Genomic DNA, 14,151 nt, shown 5'->3' with positions numbered 1-14,151 from the left:
TGTAACACAGCATTGGGCTCAGCCAGGAGTACGCTGTGACTCTCAAGTGAGGTTTGTCTCCTTTCCAGAGTGTAAAATAAAAAGTATTACACGTCCGGCGGTGGATGTGTGTTTTATTAACCGTGAGGGGGTTTCTTGCATAGTTTGGTCGAATTTTTGTCGAATCCCCTTTGAATGGCTTGGTGTGCATGTGTATTAAATGTGCCCGTCAACAGCTACCCATGTTTGTATAAAAAAACAACAAGGGTGTCTACTTGGAGACTACCCACCAGCGGGGGCGCCGGGATTAGGCACAGTAGGGTGTCAGACATGTCAGAGCTTCACTAGCGGTGTGAATACATTTTACGTGGATTCATTGTATGCATAGTGGCCTTTTAATGAATATCACGCAAATCGTCATGGTGATAGGTACATACGGTTTGTCCAGCATGTCCTAGGTGTTTCTATAAATATATATTTTTTTTTAAAACACTAAAAAACAAAGGCCGGCCCCGGGGGATGGGGTCCCCGGGGCCATAAGTGGCCTGAGGAGGGTGGCAACAAAGCCCCCCTCCTAAAGAATAATTTTTTTTTAAAAAGGCCATGACCTGGTGGTTGGGGTCCCCGGGGCCGATAAAGGCCTTGGGAGGGCCAAATTAATTTTTTTCAACAAAAAAATTAGGGTGCAGGCCCTGGGGGATGGGGTCCCCAGGGCTAATAAATTAGAAAAAGAAAGGGGGCCACACAGCCCTCCTTCTTAAAAATAAATAAATAAAAGACCGGCATCGCGCCGGAGGCCATGCCCCCTCCTTGCAGCACTCTGCAAACGCGCCCCCTTGCCAGTTGTAAGTTGAGGAATTAATTCCCCTTCAATACTGAGGGTCCCTGAGGGCCAACTAGCCCAACAGGTATCTCCAGTATGCGCCAGGGAGCTGCGTTGCAGACAGGTGTTCTGAGGCCACGCCCTTTTTTACACCTCCATGCAACGCAGCTCTGTGGCGCTTACTGGAGGTACCTAGTGGGCTAGTTTGACCCTAGGGACCCTTAGGATTCAAGCGGACCTAATCTCTCAACTCAGAACGCCCATAGGCCCTGTGGCGTGTTTTTAAGTTGGGGAAATAATTCCCTTTCAATCCTGAGGGACCCTGGTTTCCAACTAGCCCACCAGGTGCTTCCAGTAAGCACAACTGCTCTGCGTTGCAGAGAGGTGGTGCAGGCCGTGCCACTTTTTACACCTCTCTGCAACGCAGCTCTGTGGTGCTTACTGGAGGTACCAAGTGGTCTAGTTGGACCCTAGGTACCCTCGGGATTTAAGGGGACTTAATCTCCCAACTTAAAACGGCTACAGTGCGTGTTTACACAGTGGGGAAGGGAGGGGACGGGGCATGAGTTGACGTGTTCAAACACGCCCTGTGGTGCGTTTTAGGAGGTAGTTTTAATCCCCTGCCCTATTATATACTAGGGGCTTACAGAGGAGGTCATGCTAATCACAGGGGTACCCCAACACATAGTGTGCCCTAGTGTATGTAGGTGTTTTCACTGTATTCTGAGTGTCTTTTAACATAGCACTGGCACTAGGACTGGTTAGTCAGACTCAGTTACCACCAGTATCTGTCTGAAAAAGTTGAGGGTACAGGGTGATTTTGAAACAAGGCTTGTTTATGCTCTTCTGTTTGTTCTTTCTGCACGTTATACTTCTTCCTGCACTTTTCTTCGTCTTTGAGGACTTCTGTTGCTTCTTTCTGCATTTCTTTTTTTTCTTTCTGTGCGTTTTTCCTTCTTTCTTTACATGTCCTATCTCTGTAGGCATAGCTAGAAATAAGCATTTAAAAAACCTTTGAAATTCACTGAAAAAAACATAGGTTTCAGGCACGTTATAGCTGGGAATTAGCATTTAAAAAGCTTGGAAATTCACTGAAAAAACCATAGGTTTCAGGTGCGTTATAGTTAGCTGGACTTTTCACTCGTACAAAACCATAGAAATTCCCCCGTTATAGTTAGTTCAGCTAACTATAACTCGCGCGCCCGCAATGCACTGCTGATGACGTCACATATTACATCACTCATGAAATGGTCAGTGACATCACTGATGACATCACTGATGACATCACTGATGACATCATCCTTGTGATAGAGTGGCAGACCTCCTCTCCCCCTAATATAACCTTTGATACACACATTCAAAAATAGAAATTAAAATTTTCAAAACAATGGACATACCAATACCAGTTACAACAACCTATTCAGTAATTGTAAGATCCACATCCACTCATTCACCAACAGTCCTCTACAGTCACTCATACATGTACTCACTCATCATATGTACTCATACACCTATACATCCTGTTACACAACGCCACTCATCCATAAAGTTACTCACACACATAGTCACTCATGCTAATAAAGAATCAAACATCCGTTTACCTGCATATACAGTTATACACACACCACCACACTTACTTCTACAGAAACTTACACATACCAAGTCTTTTTAACAATCACTTATAGAAACACATACTTATTCATACAGGAACTCTTTCAATCTCTCACTCTCACATATACTCCCTTATATATAGTCACATATACTAGTTTAAATCATATGTAGTTACTCATAGAGACACTATTGAGACAGTCATTCACTCACTAACACACCCATGCACACACTCATCCACCCATACAGTCCTGCACAAATGCTGTCTTCAACACATAGAAACAGTGAGTCACTCATTCATGCACCTATGCACTACGTAATACCCCCCACCGAACCATACAGACATCACACACTTATACTGATACTCAAGAAAACAACTAATAACCTATATAGACACTCATGTAGCTACTCACTAACCCATGCAGCCACTTATACACAAAGTGAGAGACTGATACAGATATTTACATATTTAAACATTACTCACTAAGCCATGTATTCACTAAGATACACTTAATCAGTCAGTTATACAATCAATTTTTCAAAAACAAATCATCCATTTAGACACTTATATACCCATTTATTCTTCCATCGACCTTGAGATATACATATATAATATATCACATATAAAACATATGTAATTTTCAGAAAAACACACATTCACTGGATGATGTCATCAGTGATGTCATCAGTGATGTCATTTGAGATGTCATGAGTGATGTCATGAGTGATGTCACTGACCATGTCATGAGTGATGTAATATGTGACGTCATCAGCAGTGCATTGCGGGCGCGCGAGTTATAGTTAGCTGAACTAACTATAACGGGGGAATCTCTATGGTTTTGTATGAGTGAAAAGACCAGCTAACTATAACGCCCCTGAAACCTATGGTTTTTTCAGTGAATTTATATATATATATATATATATATATATATATATATATATATATATATATATATATATATATATATATATTCACTGAAAAAAACATAGGTTTCACACACGTTATAGTTAGGAATTAGCATTTAAAAAACCTTGAAAATTCACTGAAAAAACCATAGGTTTCACACACGTTATAGTTAGGAAATAGCATTTAAAAAACCTTACAAATTCACTGAAAAAAACATAGGTTTCACACATCTTATAGTTAGCTGGACATTTCACTCGTAAAAAACCAATGAAATTCCCCCGTTATAGTTAGTTCAGCTAACTATAACTTGCGCGCCCGCAATCCACTGCTGATGACGTCACATATTACATCACTCATGACATGGTCAGTGACATCACTCATGACATCACTGATGACATCTCAAATGACATCGCTGATGACATCACTGATGACATCATCCATTGAGTGTGTGTTTCTTAACAATTTTAATATGTTTAATATATATAGGGAAGGGCCTGTTGAAGAATGAGTGGGTGAATAAGTGTGTGAATGAATGATTTTCTAGGTGCGTAACTGACTCTGTAAGTGAGTCATTAAATGTATCTTATTGCAGACTAGTGACTAAACTGTGTGAATGTCTGTATGTGTCTGTTAGTGGTGTATAAGTGGCTGCATGGTTTTGTGACTAGCTATATGAGTGACTATATGGGCTATTGATTGGTTGTCTGAGTATCTGTATGGGTGCCTGAGTGTTTGTGTGGGTAGGGTGTGTGTGACTCTATGCATAAATGTGTGAGTGGGTGATTCTATGGGTGCATGATTTTAAGAGTGCATCTGTGATGGACTTTATGGTTGAGTGAGTGTATGTATGGGTGTGTTAGGGATTGAATGTATATCTTAGTAGTACATTTTTGACAAACTACATATGTAAAAGGCAGTATATGTGTGTGTAAGAGTATATAAGTGGGTAGATGTGAGAGTGTGTGATTGTGAGAGTGACTGTATGGATGAGTGTGTGCTTGTATGAATGATTCTATAAGAGGGTAAGAATGTGGTACTTTTTTTATGACTAAGTGAACTTGAGTGTGTATAACCACATAGGTGAGTAAATGTGTGATTATTTGCATGATTGAGTAGGTCTGAGAGTACCTCTATGCATGATTGGTAGTGTGTGAGTGTCTATATAGGTGTATAAATGCATAAGATTGTTTTGTATGGAGTGACTGTAAGTATGAGTGACTGTACAGGTGAATGAGTGGAGGTGTATGTAGACCTAAGAGTAAGTGGGTATGTAGTTACTGGTATTGCAGTATGTATGGTTTTGAGAATGGAACTCTTAAATTTTGAGTCGGTGTATCAAAGGATATATTAGGGTGTGAGAAGATGTGCTAATTTTTCCCATGGATGACATCATCAGTGATGTCATCAGTGATGTCATTTGAGATGTCATCAGTGATGTCATGAGTGATGTCACTGACCGTGTCATGAGTGATGTAATATGTGACGTCATCAGCAGTGGATTGCGGGCGCGCGATTTATAGTTAGCTGAACTAACTATAACGGGGGAATTTCATTGGTTTTTTACGAGTGAAATGTCCAGCTAACTATAACATGTGTGAAACCTATGGTTTTTTCAGTGAATTTGTAAGGTTTTTTAAATGCTAATTCCTAACTATAACGTGTGTGAAACCTATGGTTTTTTCAGTGAATTTCAAAGGTTTTTTAAATGCTAATTTTTTATTTTTTTAATATATTTTTTATATATTTCTTTTACAAAAATTTCCCTATGTATACATTTATAAATTATCTGTATCCTTTAATTTTGTGTGGGTCATTTGTTTTTTTACTTTGAATTTGGATAAAGTTGAACAGCATAGTTAATATCTTCTATTAACTTATGTCCACTTTATTTCATTTTTTTTTCCTATAAATCTTTAGGGTGCGTGCACTGAGCGCGAACCTAGTACATTTGCGTATGTTTTTCATGTATGCAGGCGTACGTTATCTACGTACTCATACATACGTTTTAGTGCGCGCTCGCAGCGCGCACCTAGTACGCATGCGTACATTTTTTGTGTATGCATGCGTACGTTATATACGTATGCATACGTACGTTTTAGTACGCGCTCGCAGCGCGCACCCAGTACGCATGCGTGCGTCGTACGTGCTCCACGCGCTACACTCGCATATACGCGTAGAGTACACGCGCTGACGTTCACGCATGCGCGCGTGCTGCGTATGCGCGTTACGTACACGCATAATACTTATGTGCATGCGCGCGTACACGTTCGCGCATGCGTAATTGCACGGTGCGCGCTCTGAGCTTGCTCCGTGCACGCACCTCGGGTTATGTGATTAATAAAACAACACTTTTAATTGGTTTTCATTACTTTCAGTTTCAGATTGTTTCAACACCACACCCAATCCCCTCATGGCAAGTCATGTGATCAAGAAACATCACTTTTCATTGGTTCAAAGTACTTTCAGTTCCAGATTCTTCCAAAACTACACCCACTCCCCTCATTATTAGTTCTGATTCCCTTGGAGAAGGAGCTACTCTGTTTTTGTGAGACAATGGCAAAGCACCAGCCACCTTCTCAGAGTGAGCAGGACACTCTTGAGAGACAGAGGCAGAGGAAGCAGACAGACTCCTTTATATGGCAGTTTTTCACTTTTCCTGAGGGACAAAAGAAGGTGAATGCACCAAAGGTCACCTGCACACTGTGTCACCGCACCTTGTCACGTGGGAATGCTAATAAGAAGTACTCTTTTAGTATTCACACTATGATGAGGCACGTTGAGGCAATGCATCCTGTGACTTTTCATCAAGCTTCTGGAGCAAACCCTCCACCTGCTCAGCCGATGACATCTGCAGCAGCTCAGTCAAGCACATCTTCGGCAGCTCAGCCCAGCACTTCTTCTGCAATGGTGCCTTCACCTTCTAACACACCTCTGGATATTCGTCCTTGTTTTGGGAGGATGAGTACACAGTGCATGGATTGTGCTACTCTTATTACTATGGGTGAGAGCAGTATTGATCTCATTCAGAAGAAATTTGAGGAGCACCCTTGCACTAGGCCATAGTTTTGTTATTTTTTTTTTCCGTTTTTCTCTTCCTCTGGCCCTACATTAACTCAAGGGCTCTTTTTAGAGCCACCTAAAATCTAAACACAAAAATTTGTTTTTTGAATCTATTTGTCAATTTTTTTTGGGGGGTGCGCGCACCCTGCGTGCACCCAATGACGTTTTAAAAAAAAAACAACATTTTTCTCACCTTTAGTAAACCTTCAGGGACTCCCTGACAAAGAGAGGGGAGTGAGTGGCAAAGTAATTAAAAAAGAGATGGTGTACATTTCACAGATGAAGGGAAGAGAGTCTTCCTATTAAATTTTAAACTCTGCACCAGTACTTAGGTATAGGTACCCTAAACCTATCAAAAAACATAATAGCTCATTTTAGTGCTGCGTTTGAATTGGCTGTATTTACAAGGAGAGGAAAAGACACACAGAGTGGCTTATCCTCTCCTTGTAAATATGGAAAAGCACCCTGCGCCACTAGTACGTCAAGAAAAGTGACGTAGTGGTGGCGCAGGTGGCTTGTAAATCTGCCCCAGAGATGTTAAGGAAATTAAGGGTAAAACAGACAAACAGAGAGTGACAGATACAGAGACAGAGAACAAACAACTGAGAAGGAGTAAGGCAGTTAAAAAGACTAAGACATATGGATACAGAGAAAGAAACATGGATGAAAAATTAGTGATGGAGGTAGTAAAGGTAGGGGAGTAGTAGAGAAGGAGTGAGGGAGTTACAAAAGAGTAGTAAAGCAGGAAGAGTGAGTGAGAAGAGAAATGAGAAAAGCAGAGTAAGGAGAGGTGAAGAAAAGGAAGCATGAAACGAAAGCAGTGACACATACAGATATTTTATACTTACCTGACCATCAAAGTAACTTATTTAGAAATAAACATTTTTATTTAATTGCAAGGAAACTGAATTACTTTTTCTAAATAAACAGTACATGTTTTTTCATATTTAGCAAAGCAATTTTTTGCCCTTTTTTTGCTGTTTTCAGAACTTTTTGATTTTCACTGAAAATAGTGAAATCAATTGTATTCATCATTTAATAGCGGCAAAAAAAAAAAAACAATCTGAAAGATTGTTTAAAAAAGCCCTAAATGTATCCTCACTAAAACATACCTTAATAGAAATGTCAAAAATACCTTTTAAGAACAATAACAATTTACAAGAAATAACGTCTGTAAACCTTGTTGCAAAAGAACATTTTCCAAAATAATATTTGTCAAAGAAGTGCACAATTGTTTGTTTTACCTTTCCTTGAGGCCAAATGGTAAGTTTAAAATCGCTTTTGTGTGAAATATCCAATTTTAATCCTTTTAAATTTTAATAATGCTTTCTTCCGATGCTGATTTTAGTATTTAAAATTTGGGTTTCAGAAAAATTAAGTAACAATTGGGTAAATCATAAGGCAAACGTTGCTTGAAAATCAATTGAGAATCATTACACAATGTCCATCCTTTTTCACATTTAAGATAAACTGTGTAATGACCAGAAGTTATAGAAGGACCATCATGAAAAATTATTGCAACTGCTACAAAAGTTTTTCCAGATATAGATAATTGGTTGCCAACAAACTTCTTTAGTAAAGTTTCCAATTTTGTTCCATCAGCTCTACAACGTTGTACCATTAAAATTACATACTGTCCATATTTCTTTAAAAATAACGTTGACAACATTTCAGATTTACATTTAGAACATTCCATGTTGTAATTAGCATCTTTAACTAATTTACTAAAAGTCACTGTTTTACTTTCTGGTAATGGTAAATATATGAACCTTTCAGAATCTACATTACTACTGCTTGTGTTCATACAGTTATCACAACAATGTTCCCATGTATAAGAGACACCAAATAAATGTTCTACTTCTACTCCTTCATCTTCCAGTACCATCAGGATATACATCAAGAATTCCTGTGCATCTTGCTGGACATTTTGTGTAAACTGTGTACATCCAGAACATACATCTAAAAGATTTCTAACATCAGAAGCACTTTCTATTTTATTTTTATCATTACTCAGCTTCTCATAAAGGAGACTCAGCAAAGAACAGAATCTTTTTTCCTGATTTAGTATTATCTGCTCTTGCAAAGTTTCAAGATAAAATACAACATTCAGCACTACATTTGCGTAGCAGTTGACACCAGAGCTATTTTCAAAATGACAACCAACAACCTCTTCCACACTGTCCTTTTTCTTTTTGCTTGCAGTCACATCACTATCTTTTTGTTTTCTCTTCTGTACATCCTCATTACAGATCTTCTCAAATCTCCTTTTCCGACAAACAACACGTTTTTCAAACACAGGATACTGACCTAAATGAGGAGCATAGCTTCTTCTTAATCTATTATACTCCTTTACACAGTTTGCATCAGCACTTACTTTTGAGTCATCAAAGTCTATCGTGAATAAACCAGATAATTTTTCACGCGTGACAAAGCAACATATACCATACCTTCTTTGAACACAGTAGACCCAATGTTTACAAAAGCACTATCAACAGTTAATCCTTGAGATTTGTGAATAGTTACAGCATATGCTAGAGAAATCAGAAACTGCTTCCTTCGTACATATAAGTCTTTCACAAGTAAGAAACGAACTGAACAACGACTAATGACTTTAACCTCTTCAATCTGATTAAATTTTATTTTTTAAGAATTCAATTCCATCTTTTTTCTGGTACTTTACAAAACCCACAACTTTACCCATAGCTCCCTTCACTAAACCTTTTTCTACATCCAAATTGCGTCTTAAAATTAATCTACAGTTCATACACACATAAAGATTCTTTTCCAAACCAGCTGTTTTTGAAATGTTTTTCTCCAGAGAATCCAATTTAGTAGCCAATTTGCCTGTCAATATAATAGTTATTCATTCATGTTGAATTTTATCCACAGCTTCCAGTTTTATGATCTCTTCATTTTCCAATTTCAAAAGTTCTTGATTGAATACAGAGCATTCATGTAGTGTTGGCATTAAGCAGATTACAGTATTTTTTTCAGCAATTTTCTTGTATATTTTCTCTGGAACTATTTCTTCTGTTGTAAACAAATTAGTCAGCAATCGACTCTGTAATACTTTTCTGCCATGGTCTGTGAGTAGTCCAATTCTTATATCTTTCAGAATACTTGCATAGTCTTCATCATTGGCTTGCCTCATATTGGTAATGAGTTCCTTATACTCAAAATATGTCCAAATATTTACATTGCCTATACTTCCTAACAACTTTTTCGTGTCTTCATGTGTAAGAGTATGGAATACCGGTTGTCCTTTAACTGGAGTAAGTTGCAAAAGATCCCCAAAAACTATGACGTGTTTTCCTCCAAATAACACGTCATACTCTGTCTTCAGAATTTGCTGCATTCTTAAATGCACAAAGGCAAGCATTAAGTTTGATACCATGCTTACCTCATCAATAATAAGTACTTTCAATTTCTTGAATACTCTTGAAACTTCCAAGCATGCTTCTCCTGCTAGTTTGTGGTACTGTATTTTGTTCTCATGCTCTACTGGTAACATTAGCAAACGATGTAAGGTAACTCCATTTATGTTATACACTGCTAACCCAGTTTGAGCAGTAACCACACAAGACAAAATGGAATCCATTTTCTTTTGTAGGTAGCTTCTAATTACATTAATTAAGAAACTTTTTCCAGTTCCTGCTTGTCCACTTACATACATTCTCATTGGTTCAAAAAATGTGCATGAGCACTCTTTATTTTCATGTAGTAATCCGTGATCAATTTTTTTCCTGACTTCTTCATAAATTTGTTTTTGTTCTTCATTCAGTTGCTGTTCCAAATTTGGTAAGTCTATTAAATCTTCCTGAGCTTGATTCATAGCTGTTTCCACTTCATTCATGGCTATTGCTGCTTCATTTTCTACGATTGGTTGTCCTAGAGGATCTTGACTGAATGTCCCAGAACTTTGACTGTCTTGAGAACTGTCTCTAGCTACTTCAGCTGCAATTGTTGCTTCTTGTTCAATTTCTTCATTTAACATTTGAACATAAGTTGTGAAAGTACTGCATTCTATGCTGTCTTTGCTAGCATTGAAGGAATCTTCTTAACTCTGGAATTCTCCAAGTAGTTCGTCCTCTGAACGCCATGGTTTAAACAGCTGCAAAAGTGCCAAGTAGTAAAATTCCTTTTTGTCAGGAGTGTCGCAACTCAGCTTCCGGTGATTTATCAAACTTCCTTTTGTTTGCTTCACCAAACATCCCTCCTCACCACTGACTTTATATTTTCCATTGTTGATATCTTCTGTGGCATTCCGTTTAAAAATGAAGTTCTGCAGCACTTCATAAAGACACATGTCCTGAAGGTGATGACTTCTTTGTGGGTAATATGTGTCCAACATGTTTGTTCTTAAAATGTCTGTACTTTCTGGTTCGAACTCTGCTAAATATTCAATTTCTCGAATAGATTTCAGTACCCGATTTCGCATTCCTGCAAGGCCTAAACTTACCCAAATTATTCTTCTGGATTTCGAGTACAGACTTGCAGATGATAACCTATCTGAGCATTCGTAGGATCCAATTTCTCGATGCGATAACATCTTTAAACTGAAACTGTATAGCTTCTTACTGACAGTCTTCTCGTGAGAAATCTCTTCCCACATTTCCTTCAATTCTGTTTTCTCAGATTTAGTGATGTAAGATGTGACATACCGAGCAACAGCAATAGAATTGTCAGCCACATACTGTATATCCATGTTAGCATTCCACATGGATAAAATGACTGGGTTGTAGTCATTTATATATTTTGACTCTTCTTTTCTTCTTAGGTTGTAGGTATTCTTAGGCGATTTTCTTGTAATAGTATGTTGCACAGCTGACATAAAACTGTTTACTCTTCCTTTTGAAAGAACAGGTCGTGGAAATCCAAATCGACATTTTGTGTAGAATTTATCTTTACTCTTGTACTTTCATCGACAGTATTTTCCACACCGATGACTTTGGAAACGTACAATTTGCTCTTTTAAGTTTTTTTCTTCTGTGCTTTTAGGTATAGCACATGTTGCATATCCTTCAATGAAAGATAAAACTGCTTCATCAGCATCTGTTCCAAATTTTGGGGCATCCTTGATCCACAACAGCATATGAATATGAGGAGCACCTCTTGCTTGGTACTCTTTTCTCCAAAAGAAATCCACAACTTCTCCAAGAGGTGGATTTTTTTTATTGCAGATAAAGGACATCATAGCCTCAAATCTATGATTGAAATATCTGCAAACATTAACCGGATCTAATGAGCACAATTCTCCTGCTGTCTTGTATTGGATGTTTTCAATGTTTGAATTTGCCTCTCGCAGAAAATCCAGTAAATCATCCCAAGCGTACTCAGCACAGCTCAGGGTAAGGAACCATGTAGGAGTTCCTAAATTCCGTAACATACACTTCAATTCTCCATGGCGTCGGTACCAATATTCATTAGTTCCACGCTGACAAGCCATCAAATTGATCAATTGAGATTCCAAATGATCATCTCGCTGTTGCACTTTGTTGAGAAAGTCCTTTGCTGACACATTATGTAGATGTACTCCAGTTTTCAAAATGTGATTTACTGCATAAGATAGTGCAGACAAGTCACTTTCAAATAAAAGATGGAACAAATAAGGAATACTTTGACAAAATCTGGGATCTTCTGCATATAATCTTGTAGTCCGATACTCCGAAGCAGGAATCTGTACTGGACGTTCATCATATCGTCCACCTTCTCCTGTAGGAAACAGTTGGGGAAAACAACGAGCTTCCAAGCTCTCCTCCCATACACTCACAGGAGTTCCTTTTGCTTTCTTCGTCTGAAACAGATCAATAGCGTTTCCCATAACTTCTTTAGAATGAAGAGGATGTATGCTGAAATGTTCATAAATTTCTTCTTCTTTTGACTTATCCACTTTTTCAATTTGCCCAGTTGGTATTCCTGTGTCTTCTAGTATTTCTTCTTCATCTTCATCCATATAAATGGCTTTATACCATTTATTATTTTTTTTCAAATACAAATTTGCTCGTTGTACTTTTCGTACATCCACCAGCTCCTGCCAAATTTTCTTATTCTTTGTTGGTACTCCATTAACCAGAATAACTAATGGTTCAGTTTCCAATCTATCTGCATCAATTGTTTCCATATTGTTTTTCAAATCCAATGGCAAATATACAACACTTCTTTTTAAACCTCTTTGTAAATCCGAAGGAGGTAATTTACCTGTTTTTGGCTCCATACGCACTATGGTCTGAAACGGATGGACACATTGAATGAGTATAGACTCATACGTATTCAAATCACTAAGTTCTGGAGGAATATCAACCAATTCTAATTTAGTATGTACAGCTCTTGCTGGCATTTTATTTTCTTCTAACTTGTTATAACAGTATTTACAAATACGCTGATATTCACCCAAATCAAAACTATTTTCCAGAAATATATATGTTGCAAAATCCTTCCACTTATAATTATCTTCATTTTCACTTTTTTTATACAGATCAACATTCCTTGTTTGAATTTTATAATGGCTTCTCCGGCAACAAATACAAGGGATATTTGGTCTTTCATTAGAGATGATAGCAAATTTTGTCATTCATCTTCAAAATTTTTACTAACAGTAAGTTCTACATTCTCTTCCACATTGTCATCAATAACTGTGTCATTTTCTGCACTTTCTTGTTCTGGACCAAAGTAACAAAACTGAATCTCATCAGTAACCTTCACTACATCTGATACAGATCCACGGAACAGAGCATTATTCAACTCATTCAACGTTAGTGCTGGACTTTTAGCAAAATACAATGTTCTCACAAACTTTCTCATTTCAGTATGATGAACAGCCAGCATCCTAAAATGGTGAAAAACACTTTGACACACTTTCCTAGATAGACAAGCCAGAGAATGTCCTTGCAAACCAGTATTCTCTCTCACTCTGCATGGATCTAGTCTTTGAAGCACCTTAATTTTCTGTTTAACACTGTTTTTACTATATTCTCTTAGAAAGTCACGTAATTTATCAATAGATTCCTGACGCACAGTACAAATACTACTACAATTTCAAGTGTACACTGGGGCTTTAGGACATCTCCCCATAACCTCATCAGCCATCACTTCTTCCTCATTTCTTGGAACCATTTTCTCCTTTTCCATTACAGAACCATCCTTAACTTCATATGCTCTACCATTGGTGTCAACTGCATGCAACAAACTATTACTTTGAAGATAACTCTCTTCATTAAAAAATGGTTCAGTACTTGAACTATGCTTCCATTCTCCTAAGAACACTTTACAAAAGTTATTTTTTTTTACTTCTCTTTTCCTTTTGCTTTGTGACTTCATTGCATTGACTAATTTATCTACTCTACGCATCCTGTTCAAAATTAAAATGAATAGTTTTTTTTTTATTTCTAATGCCTTGGTAACAATACTTTCAATTAATTTCTTTTTCTGATAAAATTTGGTTTTCTTCTTATATTTTTTCACATCCTTTAGCAAATTTAACATCACTCTTCTCTGAAACATTTTTCGACGAATGTTTTTAAAATCTATTTTCCGTGTTAAGTCACTCTTTCTTACTTCTGAGTCTACATTAGCATTTTGTTTTTGCTGTCGACTCTGTTGTTTTGTACTTGAAACACTGTTTGAATTTATCTTTCGATCATTTTTTTTTTTGGGAAATTATTTTTTAAAAATTCTTTAGTTTGCTTACCAGAAGACATTTTCTGTTTTCCAACACATGCTTCTCCTCCTATTTCTTTTTTACCAGTTGTCTTCAAATATAGTTGTTGTTTCTTTT

The sequence above is a fragment of the Triturus cristatus genome, chromosome 4_2 (assembly GCF_964204655.1).
Source record: "Triturus cristatus chromosome 4_2, aTriCri1.1, whole genome shotgun sequence".
Taxonomy (NCBI): Eukaryota; Metazoa; Chordata; class Amphibia; order Caudata; family Salamandridae; genus Triturus; species Triturus cristatus.
This window is presented reverse-complemented; position numbering follows the sequence as displayed.